Here is a 20,284-nt window from a genome sequence, read left to right as displayed (position 1 = left end):
CCTTGGTCTATCATTCATCTTTTCCAACTTTGTGGAACAGGGTCAATCTCCACACCAGCCTTGAGCTCTACAGAGCCAGCCCTATCTGCATTATATCATGTGGCAGTCTGAAAGTACAATTATAATATCTCTAACAAAGCCAGCCCGGTCCTGTTCTCCCCTTGTTCTGTCGTTGTTGATGCACAGCAAATGTACTTTTCCCCACATGCATCCGCATAAGCCCACACTCGGATGCTTTCAAGTAGAAAAACATCACTGCTGATACGAGTTTCTTATGGTGTTATATTTTCTCAGGTAAGTCAGGGCAGGAGTCGACTATATATAGGCAACTGGATCCTATAGGTGGGTCTACTCGGGCCTGAATTACAAAGCTGTTGTAGAGATTTGAAAGACAGTTCGACGAGGTGAGCTCTACTTACGTGGGAGAGCGCCGCAAACATGTAAAAGTAAAACAGACGCACGCTTGGTGGCAAGAAATGCTACCGTTTAGTATCTGCTGACACCCAGAGCACTAATAATGGGTGCTTATGTCTCATTTGGGTGTGGGGGGAGGGTACAGAAAAGGCCATCTCCCCAGGGAAGATGTGCCAGATTTTATTGGAACCGGAATGTTACATTGCTACACGTGGTCTGGTCTCATTTCACATACAGCCCGTCTAATTCGGCACCAGGAGCAGCTTATGGGGCTCTGATTGGAGATTAAGTGATGCACAATCCACTTTCTTTGCAGCAGCAGTCTGATTATCCATTTAAATGGTTCCAAAAAGCCGAGCAGAGCCAAGTGCCAAGCCAGATGCTGGACTGGGATATGGAAGCATGTACATGTTGAGGAGTGGGCAAGAAGCATCACACACACACACACACACACACACACACACACAGGGGGAATAAGTAGTGCATATGTTTCTTTCTACTGGCAACTCATGGGTTTAGAGGGCAGAGCATTGCTTGTCACAAAGAGACCTGCAGTAGCCAGTACAAGCATGTAGGTTTGTGGGAAATGGTTAGTCCTTTGGTTTGGCATAATACAGTACAGTTTGGAATGGTAAAGCCCCTGGGTAAGGCTTGTGCTTCAACTGAGAACAGCACCTTCACTTGGTAGGCAGGGTGTGGGCTGTGCCGGATGGCTGTGTCAGCGAGATACGTCGTGCGACATTGTACTGGTGCAACGACAACTGTCGTGCAAGGTCTAGCTTCACCCTAACCTTACCAAAACATTTTATTCTGGTAGTCCAAGGGAGGGGTGCCAAAAAAACTGAATGGTAGAGGCAGGTTATTTTGGTACTGTAATATAGCAAACCAAACTGCTGCACTCCATGGAAACATGGAGATTTGTCATGATTTGTTTGTTGATACTTGGGTACTGATTCTATGTGTTGTAATTCTATGTATTGCAATTAGATTAGTGTCAATAATTATGATTTTATTTTTCTCCTTCCTCCTTTTTAAAATGATAAAAAAAAATGTTGAGACAAGTAGCTATAATCAATAATCAATGCATACCACATACATGTTTGTTTTGAAAATATGACCACAGTGGTGAAGTTTGCCTTACAGCAAAAAGACTACTTTTTGACAAAAGGTATTTCAATAGGTTCTGTGACAAAGAGAAAACGTCTCGAGTTTTAACGCCATGTAATTAAAGCCTTAAAACAATGTTGGCAATCATAAAAAGAGAAATGACTTTGGGTGTGTATCAGTGCACTTTCCCTTCTGATATTTCATCCTTTTGCTTTTGATTCAAAACGAGGACAAGGAGAATAAAAGGGTTTTTCAGGCAATCGTCCAAGTCCTTCAATAAATGTAGTAATGCAATTCACAGATGCAATGACTAATACTTGTTAAAGGCAGCCGTATGCAATTACTGCATATAATAGGCCTCTGAATCAATCGAGGCAGGACTGAGGATCAAATTTCAAATATCTAGACAGGCAGAGTGCAGCGACTCAAATGACAACATCAACCATGGCACCCCTAATCAACATTATTTCAAATTTGGATCATTTATAGTCCATTTCTACATATTTATAGTTCATTACATGTCTCTAATTTGATTAGGAAAGTAAGGTGATCCATCTGAGTGGAACACAATCTCACCATACAGTATCATTTTCCCTGAGGGAAGCAGTCAATCTTTCCCTGCTAGAATGCATGCTTTACGAGGCACTCCAAGGTCATCTTATCTCATCCTCTTAGTGTATAAGGTAAATGATACACCGGTCATGCTTTTTGGACGTAGAAGCATTCTGCCATAAGCAAACAATTTTAGGGAATACAGTAACCAAACAATAAGATATTATATAGTTAATAGGAGTTTGCATTAAGTTCTCTTCATAGCACTTGCAGTTTTCATATTAGACCGAATTTACCAGCAAATCATGGTAATTCAAAATTATCGTGCATAAAACAAGAGTTCACACAACGCTTATTAATGCGACTCCCGTTGTATTTGTCAGTTTCCATCTTGTGTGGCGCACATTACCGCACTTCACACAGGAAGTGATTTGTTTTATGGAGGCGAGAAAAGACCGAGGCAACGGCAACATTGCACAAGCAAAGCCAGACAGCTGCAAACAGGTTGGAGTTTAATTGAAGGCGAGCGGTCACGAAAAGGTTTCAGAGGCAAATCATTCAGGTCATTCAGCAGTTTGACGGGATAAACACGTCTTGCCAGTGCTCTTCCGGTGCTGCTGTGTATACCTTCAAGGCCATATCCACACGGAAACGGAACAGAACAGAACGTAAACAGTATTTTTCTCTGTCATTTAAAAAAAAAGGAAAAAGTTTCCCATAAAAAAATCACATCGTTTTACGAAATGTCTCCGTCCATATTAAACCCCTTAAAATGAATAAAAGTGCATATACATAAGTGGTGCTGTAACACTACATCGGAGAAGACGTTATACCCATTACAACGTGTATAATCGCATAAACGGAGACAGAATGAACTGAGCCAGGGAAATAAAGAAAGAAAATAAAAGTTATCATGAAGCAAAGAGACCCAACAACAGTGTTCTAAAAACACCATTTCCATGTGGACGAAATGCCAATACAATAAAAAAAACCTATGCTTATTCACCTACTCTCGTTTCCGTGTGGTCGGGCCTGATAGTATTGCATGACAAAGCCCATTTTCAGATGAAGGATGTAGCATACAAATAATGTTAAATATTCACTAAGAAGAGTGTATTTCCATAAAATCCACAAAGGATGGTTTTGGAGGTTTCACTTGACGACAATAGCAAAATAAATGTGGAAACAGAAATGTAACCTTAGCTTTTACCACAGAGCCCTCATCAAGAAGACTATTCCCATTGTGCCCTCAGCCCAAGGTAGACACAGTAAGTAGATTACTATAGCATTACAGGGGAGATAGTGTGTAACCTCACAACTGAAATAGGAAATTGTGTTAACGTTACATTAGCCCAGGTTGCAACAGACAATCTTTTAAACATTCAATAGCCTGAAAAAAAATAAATTATGCTTTGGACTTCTCTCTCTCTTTTGCCTTTTTAAGCACAATGCCATCTGTGCCTTAACACTGGAAACAGTTGTTCCTTTTGATAAAATGCAAATGATCTGGGGTGTTTGTCAAGACCCCCCCCACCCCCCACATACAGGCCCATCCCCCTTTCCATGACTGCCACAGTGGGCCGTCACAGCTGGGAGCTGAATGCTCTCCAAGCAGCTTGTGTCGGCGTGGTCCGCGCTGCAGTGGGCCTCAGCAGCTCGTGGATACAGAGGATGCATCCACTCAGCAAAAATGTGGGTGAGAATTAAACTCCTTCCATAACCTTTTGAGGCTTTGTGAGGCGACCACTTTACAAACACGAGGTCACACACTCCAAACACTTGGGCGCTTTAATGTCACTGTTGCATCCCAACTGCTCAACTGCCATGAATGAAAACAATACCGTGGACAATGACACCCGGCACAGTATTTAAGAGCTGTGCAGTGATGATTTGCTGTGGGTTTTTCAAACCAGATTAGTCTCCTCCACTAAACTAGGATGAGATTGGCCCGTTTGAACCACAGAGAATGATGGGTATTTTTGGTGCACTTGTCTCTAATGACAGGGCAGCGGAGTGGGTGGAGGGGAAATAAAACGGGTAAATTTAGCACACTGTTTCGGGCTTCTATGGCTCACAGAGGCAGTGACTTACCACCAGAGAAACAGCTAGTCCCGTCTTTATTTTAACGTAAAAAAGTACAGTACACCGAGATATTACAGCAGCTCCACATCTAGATTGGTGGTGACATTTCAATTTTTAGTAAGTGCCAGCAGACAGAGCAGCTCTGAGAGATGCAGAACAACACAATCTCTTTGGGCTCCTTCATTATGTCTTTAAAACAAAGTATATCTTCAGCTTCCTGAAATCACTTTATCTCAGGAAGTGCAGGCAACTCAGTCAGGTCAAATCAGCGTCAGCTCTCAGAAGTTACAGAGAGCGAGTCCATAGCTCACTGTATACAAGCTTAGGGGTTCCTGTCAATCTATGAACAGGCAGCATTTCAGGTAAAGAAATCATTTTGTGTGGGTTTGGCAGTGTACTGAGACCAAACATGTTCTGAAGGACACCATTTCTTTCCCTACCTCGTTAAAGCTGAAACACAAACTCCATTTCTGTTTTAAATGTCAAACAGCTGTTAGTTGGCCATGGTTTGTAAGACTCATACCTCATCTTTTCAGAGAACATCTGCTTATTATTTTTGCACTGCTTCAAGCGCAACTTCTTGCCCAACTTGAGCATCACTTTGGAAATTATACTGTACGTGTAAAAACAGGGGGAGAGGAGAAATATCTGTTAGTCTTTAATCTCTGTTATTCTATTATCTGTCTGAGATATATAAAGACTATATCTGTTTTTCTTGTACTGTTGGTCGTATCCTGGTTGTTATAATGATCTTGGAAATTGTGTAAAATTGCTTTAATATAATAACACAACCCCACCCAAACTCCGCCTGCGGGTTTGTATCAACCCTTCATATAAATGCAGATGTCTCTTGGTTTTGGCTCAAAGTTAAGCCTTGTGTGGCCTTGTTTCTTTGTCTTGTGTTCATTATAATTATAAAGAGCAGTATACATCCTTGTGCATGAAAAAGCTTAAAAAGAGAACCTCACTACACCTTTAGAAATCCTTGTTAACCTTGGAAAAAGAAGCTCTCTTATGCGCAGCATTGTTCCCGAGCAGAAATACTAATTACAGTATTGTAACATGCACTCAAAGTCAAGCAGGTATATTTTTGTTATCATATTCAACATGTGTCAGTGTCTCAACACGCTTAAAGGTCCTAATTAGCACAATGCGCTAAACATGTCCGTCTGATGAACACGTCAAAGTTTCGGTCAAAGTGAAATTTTGCTCTTGATGTGTTGATGCTGTGACAAGATCTTCATCCTGAAATAAAAATGAATACATGAGTGTACAATGTATGAATTATAGTTATTGTGTTTGTTACTGTCACCAAAGTGCCAGCCACTGAATTATGGTAAGAGTATGCAGTGGTGTAGAGAACCTTCTAAGGACACTTTAATATAGGGATATACATTTCATAATGCTGCCAATATGGCTCAAAAACAACTGAACAGCACTCATGTATTTAATTATGTAGTCGTGTAACTACATAGAATTGTAGGTTTCCGAGTGACCTTAGCTCTGGCACATTCAGATCCACGACGTTAGGTGCACTAAGAATTTGTCAAAAGAACCTGACCTCCCACAAATTACCAGAGCTTAAGTTACTGAATGTGCACCATAGAAATGCAAACATGGCTATGAAATGAAGCCGTCTATATTATAGCTCTCACCATGTAATTACTCATCTCGCGCACTGCATGCATTTGAATACATTAACTGTCAAACATATCACCAAGAACATGTTGAATCATACCTTGATGTAAGTACAGCACTGACACTGTGCTGCAGTATGTGCTGTGAGCAAAAGCACGCGTGCACACACACACACACACACACACACACACACACAGTTTGCTGTGTGGTGCAAAGCCGCCGGAGCAGGACATGCACTGGTGCAAATATTTGGGGAAATTGCATGAATTTGTTGCACATCAATGCAGCAAACCAGAAAGTGTGAGTGCAGTGGATGGGTTTGATGGATGGTAACGCCAACGGTCGACGTCCTATGATCAGTGCTAGGGTTGCAGTCAAAGCCACAACAGAGAACGTGTTAATTGCAGTACATGAGTGCAGATACGTTATATTATTTTTTGAATCCGTTCCTCTTCTTCATTCTTTAGCTCGGTCCTTTCATCTCCATTTCCCAGATGCTGGTGGCTGTTATTTTGTGACTGAGTGCTTTTCAGTAAGCGTAGGTTATCCAAAGCATTACTGAGGCAGGGACTTCAGCATCATCTGTTCTGCATCTAATCTTTTTGTCACCTCCGTCACTGGAGCGACCAGATCTCTCTCCAGTCTCCGCGCCTGCTAACCCAGTTAACTTGTTCCTTATCAATCTGACGGCTGCTCCTCAATGCCTGTTATCACTCAGACGACTAAGGGGTTTTCAGAATTTAAAACAGTAAACTTTTGCCGAGCAACAGAGGCCACGGCAGAATACATTTCTCACCTCCAAGTCCCAGCGATTAAACCAAGTGATTGACCAGTAGTACTAATACTGCATATACACACACCCGTCGCTATTGGCGGGCCACTTCCTCTGTGCAGCAGGGGGATATTACCGGGTTACACGATATACAGAGAGAGTCACGCTGACCTGATGCAAAGCTGAGGCTTAAGTTACGTAATAGTATCTGCTAGACTCGACACATCAGTGCAAAACATGGAACGGCATCAAATCCTATAGTTTTATGTATAACATACGACACATATACGCTGTGTATAAAAATGGACTCAGCCATTTCTCCCAGCTATCGTTCTACACGTGCGTATGTTCTGGTTGTTTTTACCCACAATACCCTGCGCTGTAGTCCACTTCCTGCATTTGGGTCACTCGAAGCGAACCGAGACCTACATTTTTAGGCGGACCAGTTTGCTTCTTTGGTACGGATCATTCGGTACCAAAGTTCGGTTGCACTTCCCCAAACGAACCAGACTTTCCGAGCAAACAAACTAGGATTCAACTCAGAAGGGCTGGTGTAAATATGACTTTAAATCAGCATTTGTTTATATAGATACTAGAGCAGCTGCACAATGTCGGTGCATTACTAATTTCATTGAGCAATGGTTGTTCATCTCTGTATGTTTGCCCTGCCATGGACTAATGAAACTGGGGAGTATATAGCCATAGACAGTGAATGAATGAATGAATGAATGAATGAATGAATGAATAAAGTAGAAATGTGCTAATATATCACTGGTATTTTAATTTACACATACAACTATAATTGAATTTAAAACATACTACTGTTATGCTTTAGGAGTGTTACAAACACAGTGATGACATGTGAAAAACATTTCAGATAATCCTTCTTTTTCCCCAGCTGGAGCTGTGAAGACAACAAATATGTTTCCACAGCACAGAGGGCATAATTGAGACAACCTGTCATTTCTGATGCCAGTGCATGACAAACACATTATGCTTCAGTTTTCACTCTTTCGACATGAGTGTTTAAAATCACAACAAGGCATTGGAGCCTGCACTGCTAAGGTGGATTTACATACCCGGCTTCAGCATGTGACATTTATCTGTTGTGCATTTACTTTGGTTTCCCCAGAGTGCTCTTCCTCTCTGAAGTCCAAACTGGCACCTGTTTAAGTTCCCCTACTTGAATTCCTGTTGTGTTTCTTAATCAATGCAAGTACTTCAGTGCCTGTGGTTTTGTGCTCACAGCTAATGAAAGCTTGCTTGGAATCATTTGGCACGCATGGTTTAAAAAGACTGATGCATTTAAAGGGAAAAGAACAAACATTGTAAACACCTCGATGAAAACCACTTAAAATGTGAAGCATTATAATTACTACTGCAAACACCGATATAAAGGTAATGGTGGTGGTGGGATGAATATTTCATTTACTAATCTGGACTGAAAATTTGCACCGATGTGTGTGTGCTTTGAAAGCAACAACAGACAGAAAACAGCAACGGTATTAAAATAAATGAATATTTGGCAACATGGGCAACACTGGTTTTGGGCATTTTGTTTGATTTGCTTGACAAACACAACCTTATCCTGTGGATATCAGGTTGATAGGTGTGTTTTTTCAACCCACACCTGAGATGGCTTTTCAGGTAGATCACATATTCAGGTGCAATTACCTGGATAATCAGAACACCCTCAAATAAATATCCAAATTATGTCAGGTCCAAAATAACATGAACTTACAGCAATATATTCTCGTACTAGCTTACCAACAGATGCTAGCCGACATTATGTGCCGACAATCAAATGTCATTAAAAGCAATTTGCAGTCTTTATATTGCACTCTCTTGCAGTAGAGCACCATGACAACATTTGATGAAACCTAATGAGTGGTCAGCCTTGGAGCCATGTGCACCTTTCCTGAATCATATGCTCTAGCGTCGTCTAAAATGATCATGAAGAAACAACAACAGAAATGTAAAGCACGGGCATGAAGAGAAACAACAATACAATGACTGTCCTTTTATTTATATAAAAATCAGACAATAGGAAATACTGCATCTGACTTTGACCAGAAAGCCAGAACACATACTGTATGTGGAAGACAACAGCAAGAAAAACATCTAGGCTGTGTTGACATTATATGGACTGACATGGGGACGGAGTTTATCATCTGCCAGCCCAAAGAATTGACAATTTTAGGTTCATGGATAGCAGAAAGATTAGAAATGTGCTCTACAAGCTAACTATCCACCAGCTAAATTGTAAACCGCCTAATACTAACAAGCTGAAAGGGGGCACACTGCCTAGCTTAGTGGAAGTGGACACACTTTATTCAATAAATCAATTTTCTGCTAGTGCCTGTATACTGGGACAAGGGCAGTAGTCCAATTACACGGCGTGGTCAAGCTACAACTGTAGCTCAACTTAACTGTGCATGGAAACACACTGAAGGTGTGAAGTGAGATGGATGCAGCCTTGACATGAACTTATGACAATGCACTGTCGTATTAGCGCACCAACTGATGCTAGTTGTCATTATGTGCTGACAGTCAAATGTCATTAAAAGCAATTTCCAGTCTATATATAGAGCGCCACGGCATTTGCTGAAACCTAGTGAGTGGTCAGCCTTGGAGGCTGCAGCCATGTGTAACAGGGCCGTCTCCCCCTCTCTCACTCCATCTTTTCCTGTTGCATATTTCATCCTCCCTCACCTTTTAGTCGTTGTGGGGACTCAAATGTCACTGATTTCTATCATCTAAATCCCCTAAAGCCCTCATATGGACATTGCAGTCGGGGAAAAAAAAAACATATCTCACACTTTAAGAGCTACAGCGCTACAGAAAACACACCCATGGGTACACTGCACACCATTTATGATCTATATCACAATTAGAAATCAAAGGTCTCCTTCAGTGAAAAATGTCAGACGGGTTTGAATGAGTTCAAGTCTTTTTTCTCCCCCCCCCCCGGTATGGGAGTAGATGGGAATAGATTGAGAAAGGGTAAATGGTAATGATTCTTTCAAAAGGTTCTTGATGTCTTTTTTGACCTCTTAACTGTTGATGGTGGGTTGGGAAAAGCAGCAACACATGTTGCTATTATTAATTACCGCCACTTCATATATGTTGATGAATTGACGGGACTGTTTGTACTAAGGGTGTTTTTGTTTTTTATTTATCACATAAATATTGGTTTTGCTGCAGTGGGGTTTTGAAAGAACACATTTTAGCATGGTCATTTTCTGCTTAAATGTTAAATAAAAAGAATGCAGTCAGCTTTATTGTTCCGTGACATCAAGAATGTTTGAAAAGCACCGTGCATGAATAGGTCGGCACCAAATCATGACCCAAATGCTAATGAATGATGACTAGAAAATACAAATGAGAGATAAAAACACACAGAACACGAGCCAACATAGAGGAAAATCCCATCCAACTGTATCAGCACAGATTAATCACCGGTCCTGTGAAACCTGCAGCTACCTCGCAGCTTTAAAAATGACATGTGAAGCAACACGTCACTAAACCAAAAATCGCTTTGGGGGATTAACCTCAGGCAACTGTCCAATTTATCCCACTGCTGATCCATAAATATATCAGACACTATATGACATGGCATTATATGGGCGAGCGACATTTGTTTTTTGTGTGAAATACTCAAGACAATTTCTGCATGAGAAAGCTAAGTAAGGCTGTGACTGCCAAAGCAGTCGAGTCGAGTTGGGAAAAAAAAACCTCTCTACACTAACACACACCATGTGTCAGATATGAAACTTCAGAGTAATTAAGCAAATGATACTGTTTGAAATTCATATTAAGTGGTTATGTAACTATTAGTGCTTTAATTATCCAGCTTCATCAAACCATATCCTGAAAGACATCTCATGTTTGGTTGCTTTTGCAGACACTAACCAATGTTTGCAGGAGCTCTGCCCAAGACACAACAATATTACTATACATGACAAGGACATCTGGTGCATGAGTCATTTTCTATCCCTTTACGAGGCTTTGCGGTATGAATGTTCTGGAATTAGCAACGACCATTACAAAGGTCTAATTTTCCCCTTCATAAGTCGACGCTTGTTCCCAAACAAAGCATTGTCATGGCGTGTTAATGGTGTGTTTCAAACTGTTTGTTACTCAGCTACAAAACACAAGAGTTTGGATTCTCAGCATTCATGTAACAAGGTGCACTGACAGCTACACCTGTGTGGTAGCCATGATGAAAACAGGCAATTGAGTCGTTGCAACTGGGACAAAATTGAGCACAAATGTAAAAATGTAAATTTGGGTTACCGTGTAGCTGCGGTTACCACGAGGGTCATTTATCAATGTGCATTAACTCACCGTTAAGACTCCACAGAAAACTCACAAGTGTATTTAAATGAACAAGGGTACTTACTGTGGTCACCTTCATGAGCCTTCAGAGGAATTGCAGGTAATCTGGTGCATTTTTGTAAAGCCATCCATCGAGACCTCATGCTCATGAGACTCTTGTTTCTTTGTGTCACTTCATTTAATGGGCTGATAAATAGTGGAGTGGCGACATGCAGCATGTGAGGATGATTTCTTTCTGCTCACATCTATCTTTTAAGACCATTTTCTTCTCTTGATGACCCTTTTTTCCAAGGTGTCTTTGTAAAGGCTGCTTGTATTCAGATCCTGCTACCTTCTTTACCACAACCTCAGCTGTGCTCACTATCACGAGCCTGTGCCAGATGTCTGCAACAGTTTCTTCCTCCTCCTACTCAGTGGCTTCACAGATAGCATCCGGATGTGGGCCACATCTGGCAATAACGTGGCACTGCCAGCTTTAATCTGGCCCAGACCAAACGGATGCAAGTCTAAAGTGGCACACATATGAACTGGCAAGTGTGAGTATCTTCAGGCAAACGTGGGCCATCTTTGGTAAAGATGTGGCACAATTGTCCACATGTGGCGATGCACGGGGCAGCTTCGGGCCATTATCTGGCAAACAGGAGTGTACTGACCAGTTCCATGTTATATGTGGGCCAGATGTGTCGGGTATGTGTCAGATCTGGGTCACATGTGTTCCATTCACTCTTTCTTCAGCTACATCCTCTCTCCAAGGCCTGAGCTACAACGGACGAGTGAGCACACTGACTGCAGAGCGTATTCATTGTCATTTAGGTCCCCATTTTGTCAGATGACAGCAGCCATAGTGCCCAAACTGAAGCATGCTACTCGTTCTTATACGTGCTGTTCAGCAAAGTAGACAGTGAATCTGATCTTATTCCAGTATCAATGTATATTTAGTATATAGTAACTAGTTACATCTATGCACTGGGGTTTGTGCTTGGTCAGTTAATTTACCATAGTGATTTACTGTATGTAGCTAATTAACCTTTAAAGGCTGGACGAACCTCCTGCAAAAAGAAGCTGCTGTTGCAGCAGAAAAAGCCACACCTAACCATAGTATATCCAAAAGTAGCCACTACAGAAAGCCACACTAAAACTGGAAGGAGCCATGGGCAGCGGGCGTACCTGCTAAAGCTACAATTTGTGCTGCTCCTTTGTTAATAGTGGTGGAAACTAACCTTTAACTCCACCACACCTGCACCTCTGTGTCCCGCTGCAGTTGTTGTACTCTCAGGTATGCTCACCATCTAACTCGCATGTTCTGTTGCTGTGTCAGTTGTGGGGTTGACTGCCTGTGAGTCATCTTCCACCTCACTTTCACTGACTCAGGAGGTTTTTTTTGTTTGTTTTTTTTTTAAAGAAAAGAATAATGATAAATAAATCATTCTGACTGTAGGTGGGTGGGCTCAAAGCAAGTGGTTTACAACAACAACACACTGATGGAAGCTACCATGCAAAATGCCAATCTGCTCGGGATTCACCACGCTGCTCGGTGACATGGTTGAAGCTGAAATGTAGAATTTGGGAATTCAGTCTGAGACTGCTGACAGGCCCATAACACCTCCACAAAGTTTAGCAGAGAATGCTGTCAATGCTGGTTCCCCACTAACAATGCCATCTGTCCAATTGTGAAGCAGACATGTTAGATACAGTAGGTCTGAATATTTGCATGGAGGACCCTTAATGGATCCTTAAGTTTTAGGTTTTTTCTTTTACTCACATCATAATTTAATCATTAACTAATGTCTGTTCCATTCAACCCATTATTAAATGAGCTCACACGGTGTTGATTAAGCCTATGAGTACCACACAAACTGCTCTGTGTCTCTCAGTATAATGGTGTTTATAACTCATATTGAGGCGACATGTCCATGTTGCACACAGGAAGTGTTTCTTTTTATGTTAGAAATATTAGAAACGAAGAGTGTGACTGAAAACACAATGGAGGCACCTATTAAAAGTTTCAAAAGTTAATTCTAGTGCTGGTCGTTTGATAATATAATATTGCCCTTGTGCTGCTGGAGTATACACACAAATGCTCCCTCAGTCAGGACCAATAGCATTGCTTGACAGAGTCCAGATAACAGACACAGCATACAAATAGAGAGAGATAGAGACAGAATAATAACAACAAAAGGAGATTTAACTAATGAGCTGAAAAGCAATTAGGAAAGGTTATTAAAATGGCAGATATGTCACTCTTGTGTCACACGTGTCAATATTTGTTCCGGGTGTATGTATAATTAGTATGTCACATGCATAAAGACAACGTTCAATATTTGTTGAGGTCAAATATAGCTTTTTGTGTAAACGATCCAGCAGTAAATCCACACAGTGAAACATCGCTTTGGGAATATTAGAAAATCTGTTGCCATAAAGATCTTACCGAGCAGACAGGTAAAGGAACGTGGCCGAAACAAGAGCTGGTGAAGAAAACAAATAAAACCAAAAAAAAAAAGCAGGATCGTGACTGATCAGATGATTTGAAGGAGAACAGTGTTTCAGTCGATGTAGCAAAGCCATGCACTAGTCAAGCCCTGGGGCTGTACAGCCGAACAATGGCTCATAGATGGTTAAAAGGTCCAAAATATAGCTGGGAGTCAAGCCCTGACAAATGCTTAAGTTATCAATCAAATTTTTAAAATCAATCATGAAACTGACAGCGAACCAATGTATAGATGTCAAAATAAGAGTAATGTGGTTCTGTCTCTTAGAGCCTTGCAGCAGCGATGGGCTCCAGGTTGATGGTAAATAAAATAGCACACTAATACTAGAAAACATGTGGCTCTTTTTATGTTTGTGATAGACATGACTGAAATGCCGCATATTTGATGTAGGTCAAGGTTTAAAGCAGGGGTCTCAACCTCAAATGGCCTGGGGGCTACTGAGCATCTACTCTGGCCAGGAGGGGGCCAATCAAGTGAAAAATATCCGTCATATTACAATAACAACAGTATTTCACAGACATTCAAAAATAAAAATGCTTGTTTTGATACGAAACGGTGTCTATTTCACAATTAGAAAACATACTAATGAGGCAAAATGAATGTATAAATGTCAAAAACAGACATTTTAAGTCGATATGAAGTGGGCAGCATGAAATAGATTGGGGCAGTGCCATGTTTTAGGGTTTTGTGGAAAGATAAAAAAGATTACTGAAGTTATACTACTTTTACCTCCAGTGCAGAATTACCATGTGGCCCTTGAAAAGTTTGCACAATCTTGCTGCTTCACTGTGAGTTTATACAGTGTTCTCTGGGTTGATGACATTGCAGTGTGCAGTGTCACCACTTGCACTTTCTGGGCTGGCTGCCCTTCTCAGAAGTACAATAGATTGTTTTTTTTTTCCATTCATGGAAAAAAGATGGGAAGCCTTTTATTATTTTTTTTACAATAAAAAATCTTGTCCCTCAAAAATAACTTACTTTCATCTTCCTTATATGCAACGCAGCGTCTCTCATGTGTATATTTGCACACTGAATCTTCCACAGATTTGTCCAAATTCCTTCCTTAAGAACATCTTAAATCTACGTTTGCTGTACAAAATTTTAAATGATGATCCAAAGCTTAGTGAGCAATTACAAAGGTCTGTTAAGTGACTAAATGATCAATGCAGTCAACCCAGAAATGAGCCGTGGTGCTAAAATTGTTTTGCATTTGTTATGTTATGGGTTTTATACTATTATTATTATTATTATTATTATTATTATTAATAATAATAATAATAATAATAATAATAATTCCAGAATCAATAACACAGGTCAATGCAAGTAAATATTACACTTGGCTGAAATTCCACTTTCCTTATGTATATATGTATATATATATATATACATATATATATATATATATAAAAATATATATCATAATACAGCTCATGAGTGTACATAAGTGTATATATATATATATACATATATATATATATATGCATATCATTACAAAGAATGCAAACAGTCTATCTTCTGCTGCTATCTTTAGTCTAGTATATTCAAATCATACCTGGCAATGAAGATATTACCTAGGACCACACTACGGTTGGAATGACATTTATAAGAACATGAAAGTGGATTTGCTTTTCACGGTTTAAGCCTTCAGTTTGGACTGAAATTCAGAGTGTTCTGACTGAAGGACAGACAAATTGTTGGGAGAACATTTTGGAAATTCTTGCCGCTCCGTGCTTTGACAACCGAGCAGCTGCGTAATATCCCATACGACGGCATAACTTTACAAAAACGTGTGAGGTAGCAGGAAAACATGACAGGGATTCAGTCCACTTCATGATAGCCTCCTGCCATCTGCATCATGACAAATGCTGCAGTGGACTGAGATAACCTCTCTGCACATGCTCGCTGGACGTTTAATGAGTAAATAACACCTCAGGCTGCACCAGTCTGTAATAAAACATTTTAGTCATGTTTTCAAGCACTTAACTGACAAAGAGCTAATATCTTACAATACCTACTAGACTAAAAACTCTTCTTTTATGTTCCTAAGCAATCTATGTTTTTTGGGGGGGCACACACAAGAGAGCCATGAAGATAAAGCCATAGTGTCCTTTGCTTTCAAAGTGCAGTATCTGTTTCACTAGGTAGCAATTAAATTACATCTGTCAGCCAAAGAGATGTTAAACTTGCTCCTGGTTTCAGTCTCACTCGCTGCTGACAGTGACCTTGCTGAGGACAAGGAGGCAGAGGCATAGTCGCTCAAGCCTCCTGCTGGTTGAGAGGGTTCACACGCTCTGCTCCATGGAGAGCCAGCCATCTGGGATGGGGATATTCATCACGCTGAGACAGCACACACACAGCCACTGGCACAGATACTATCATTATCATCACCATCATCATCATCACCACCACCACTGCTCGCCAACATCATCACATGTTCCGGGGCTGTGTGAAAATCCTGGACTGCCAGCCGTACTGACCCATGAGCTGATATCACACAATGCCATGTGATCAAGCAAGGTGACAAGCCATTGGCTGAATGTTTGGACATGTTTACAAGTGTGACATAAGTGCTTGATTATCAAATTATTATAATGTTTATAATAACAGTGCCCTGAATAACATCTGTTGCTTTTTTTACAGAAATCCAAAATTCTAACGTCGTCATTTTACTGGTAATCACCCTTTCATTCATATTAAATGTGGAGGATAAAGCATTATACGGCGAAGGAATGGGCATATTTCTTGTAAATCTGCTCACACCATCTCAGTTGTGGTCTCACTCAAACCAAGATTAGTGGACATCATGCAGTCTATACATGATTTCATGAGTCTGAGTCAGAGAGGTGTATTCAGTAAAAGCACCGTGTATGTGTCTCCATCCTGCTAGTTGCCCTAAAAACCTTGCATATGTATCCATATACACCAGTGTGATTACAGAAAGGTGTCAGAAAAATCCTGAGACCTGACAGATTCCTTGAACTTGAGTGAATCTGTTATTTTGTGATTACTAGTGTTGTTTTTTTGACTTCTGGTATTGCTTCCTTTCACAAATGCCAGTTCACGACTGTTAGGGACAGGTTGTGGATTTGCTGTGTTCCTGGTTTGACTTAGTTTCTCCTCCCACGAGTATGTATGTGAGACTAGCATTTACCGATTGATATTTGTCAGGTGTTCTGGTCCCTGATTGACTTGGGTGGTGGCTGAAAATTGCCCCATTAGCTGGAGGCACTTGCAGCTGATTGGTCATCAGGCTATAAACACTGCCGGGCGGACTCGTTATGATGTGGCAGAGCTTGTTCCTCTTCACCTCCGTGACCCTGCAACACTGACCGTGTTTGTATGCAGCATGGTGATTGGTAGATGCTGTGCCTCTCTAATGGGCTTCTCCTTTGGGGAACAATACAAGTCTTATTTTGTTTGTTTTTTTCTGCTTCTTAGAATTAATCTTGTTTATATTGGCCTCTCGCGCTCTCAGCGTGAACTATGCATTGTCCTAATGTGTAAGAAGTGTAAATAAAGCAGCAAATTACAGTATGTGCTGTGGACTGTTTGGGGGGTTTGAATAAAAGAAATCCTATAGTTCATGAATTGAATGCTACATTGTCAGGGGTGATTTAAACACTACACATCACAGCAAAGAAATAATACTTAAATTAATAATGTATTCTCAATTAACCTTTGGCATAAAACTTTCACTGCCGTGCTTAAAATATGGGGCATTATTATTTGTTCTCCACTGTTAAGTTTGTGCCATAAATAATAACAGCACACTAAAATGTTGCTTTCTGCTGCAGCAGATGGATTTACTACCTGTCACATGAAAGATCAATAAAATAAATATCACAAAATGTGCAGTGATTTCACCTCAGATACAAGCTCTTATAAAACAATAGGCAGCATGACAGCAGCACATAAAAGGTGTCATCATCACCCTATCCATGCACTCACCATTGAATACATACAGTACATACAGTACTGTCCAGATGTTTGTATATGTGTGTGTATATATATATATATATATATATATATATATACATACATGTATGTATATATATATATATATATATGTATATGTATATATATACACACTCTGGGTGTCTGTGATGTTTGTTTACGAGCTAGTGTGACAAACAGCCCAGCAGAATGGCAGAATGGCTCCCTGAATCAAATCCATTATTAAAAAAATGTCAGCTGCCTCCTGTGACAGGCTGAGAGCCAAGACACACTTGTCATGCACGATCATGGACTCATCATGAGATGACCAGAGATTTGAAGAAAGCTAAGACATGCTTAAATAAAACATGGGTGTTGCCTGCCGCCTGAGTACAAGTTCACGGCTGCAGATCTCTCAGACCACATGTAAGTGCGGATTTGATAATGTCCTAATGTTCCCTGCAATTGCAGCATCTAAAGTGTGTCTCTCAATTAAGCATTAATCATGCATGAGGTTCTAAAGGTTTGCATTTGTGTTTTACCAAGCTCAAACATTTTAAATAAAAACAAGTTGAATAGTCACCATTCATGCTAATCCTATTTAAAATTACTTGTTAACATATTCCTGTGAACTATTGTTTTTGCCAAACAAGCCGTGATGGATTTATTTTGAATCACTTCATCATTACCTTCACTTGCATGTTCCAGTTTGCACTCATCATATTAACAAACAACTCCAATACTCAGCATTTTTGTTGATAAAACAGCTGCCCAAGCAATATTGTATCCACATTTGTAATTACAGTGGAAGCACTAAAATCCCGGCACTATTAAAGGGGATATATATCCCTCATAGTGCCTTCAGTCTTGACTTGACCTACTCAAATCAACGTTGGACCTTGGCATTTTAATGTAGAGTCAATTATTTTACAGTACTGTGCAACAGTTAGCTTTGTCATTTTAGCAATGCTTTAATGACCATGGAGTACAATTATTTTTCAGTCACTTTATTGGAGTGCATCCAATAAAGGACAGTGTAAAGGTCTGTGTAAATTATGTAAGGTAGGTCTATTACTGTATACCAGGTTTGTTCATGCATGAACATTACATACATATGTTGTGTAAGTTCAACTCATTGACAGTTTGCTACATAGAATGACTTAAAAACAAGACTTTTGTACAGTACTGTAAGAATGTAAGTAAGAATGTGCATGAATGTGAAGCACAGAGCCTGGAGAAAAAATGTGCTACTGTTTTGACTTAATCAGTTTCTCTGCCTGCTGACTCTCGAAAGAAAACAAATAAAAGCAGAAATATTTGTCACAAACACCTCTGCTCATATAAGGTTTCTGTTGGGTATAGACTAGAAAGGACTGTTTCACACTCTCTGTGCTTCTGGAAGTCATTTCCCTGGAGGCTACGCAAAACTCGGCAGACAGACGACGATCACTACCCCTCACCACGTGTTCTTCTGTTGCTCAGGCAGAAAACAAAGCAGTGTATCAAAGAGAATAAGGAATAGATATATTTTAGTCTATGATGGTGGTGGGAAGTTTGACATCTCACCTCCATGAGTGTGTGAGTGCAAGGAAACCTTGCTAAAAAAAAGACAGGTTTCAGATAGAAGCTCATTAACAACTGCTGCATTGATTTTACACAGTGGCAGATGAAAAAGTCTTTTTTAGCTGCCATCATGAAGGCCCCCTTCAGACCTTGTATTAACATCCATCCTGAGCGATACAATCACAAGTAGAGAATGTTAATAACAACTAGCACACTTTGCATTAAAATACGTCCTAGATGTTCCTCCTGTGATCAGATTTGGCTTCACCCGCTGTATTGTAATGCACGATGAGTTCATATGTGTTTGTGAAAAGGGAGATCTGTTTTTAACGAGTCTGATAATACAAGTGTGTCTGATATCAATGTGTTTGTGCATATGACTTTATATTAGAGTGAGTGACTGGTAGAGAGTGAAAAGAAGAGTCAAGGGGAATCAATAACCATTGGAAAAATAAATCACAAGGTGATTAGTCTTAATACTGTGGCAGTGGTTATAAATAAAAAAGAAACTTGCAGTGGGTCAGAGGAGTCCAGCTGAGGTGGCAGTCTGTAGTGCTTGCGTTCCATGCTACAAACGGATCCGGTCCAGCCTACATCCAGGACATGATCAAAACCTACACCCCAGCCCGCCCACTCCGCTCTGCATCGACAAACCGGCTCGCTGCCCCCTCACTGAGAGGATCGCAGAGGCACTCGCAGAACTCGAGACTGTTCACTGTCCTCGCTCCCAAATGGTGGAACGATCTCCCCATCGACATCCGGACAGTTGAAAGCCTCCACATCTTCCGACGCCGACTAAAAACACATTTCTTCCGACTCTACCTCGACTAAGACGACAAAAAAAAACAAACAAAAAAAAAAAACTTGTACATCGCACTTATGACTAGCACTTCATAGTTTGTTCTACTTCTAGCTCTTATATGTACCCAAATGTTTAAATGCACTTTTGTAAGTCGCTTTGGATAAAAGCGTCTGCTAAATGACATGTAATGTAATGTAATGTAATTGTTATATTGCCCTTTTCTAGTCTTGATGATCAATCATTCACACCCACTGACTCACTCAGTCATACAGCTCATCTATGTGCAGCGTATTTTCTACCACACAACTTTCATACCCATTCACACGCTGCAGGAATCAAACCCACATCCTTCAAGTTGAAAGGCGACTCGCTCTATCACTGAGCTACCATCACCCCTGCAATGTATCCACATGTGTCCAAAAACTACCTCAGAATGTGGCATTCAGACCTGTAGTTAGCGATGCCCTCATGTGATCGATCACTCAGGACAGATATTAATAGCAGGTCTAAAGAGGTTCTCAGAGGTCAGGATTTCATCCGTGTGGTCATACTTGAGAGCAGATTTTGGTGAGTTGAAGCCACAAGGTTATTAGC

This window comes from Solea senegalensis, linkage group LG7 (genome assembly GCF_019176455.1).
Source record: "Solea senegalensis isolate Sse05_10M linkage group LG7, IFAPA_SoseM_1, whole genome shotgun sequence".
In the NCBI taxonomy this organism is placed as follows: domain Eukaryota; kingdom Metazoa; phylum Chordata; class Actinopteri; order Pleuronectiformes; family Soleidae; genus Solea; species Solea senegalensis.
The sequence above is the reverse complement of the archived record's forward strand: the minus strand, read 5'-3'. Positions refer to the sequence as shown.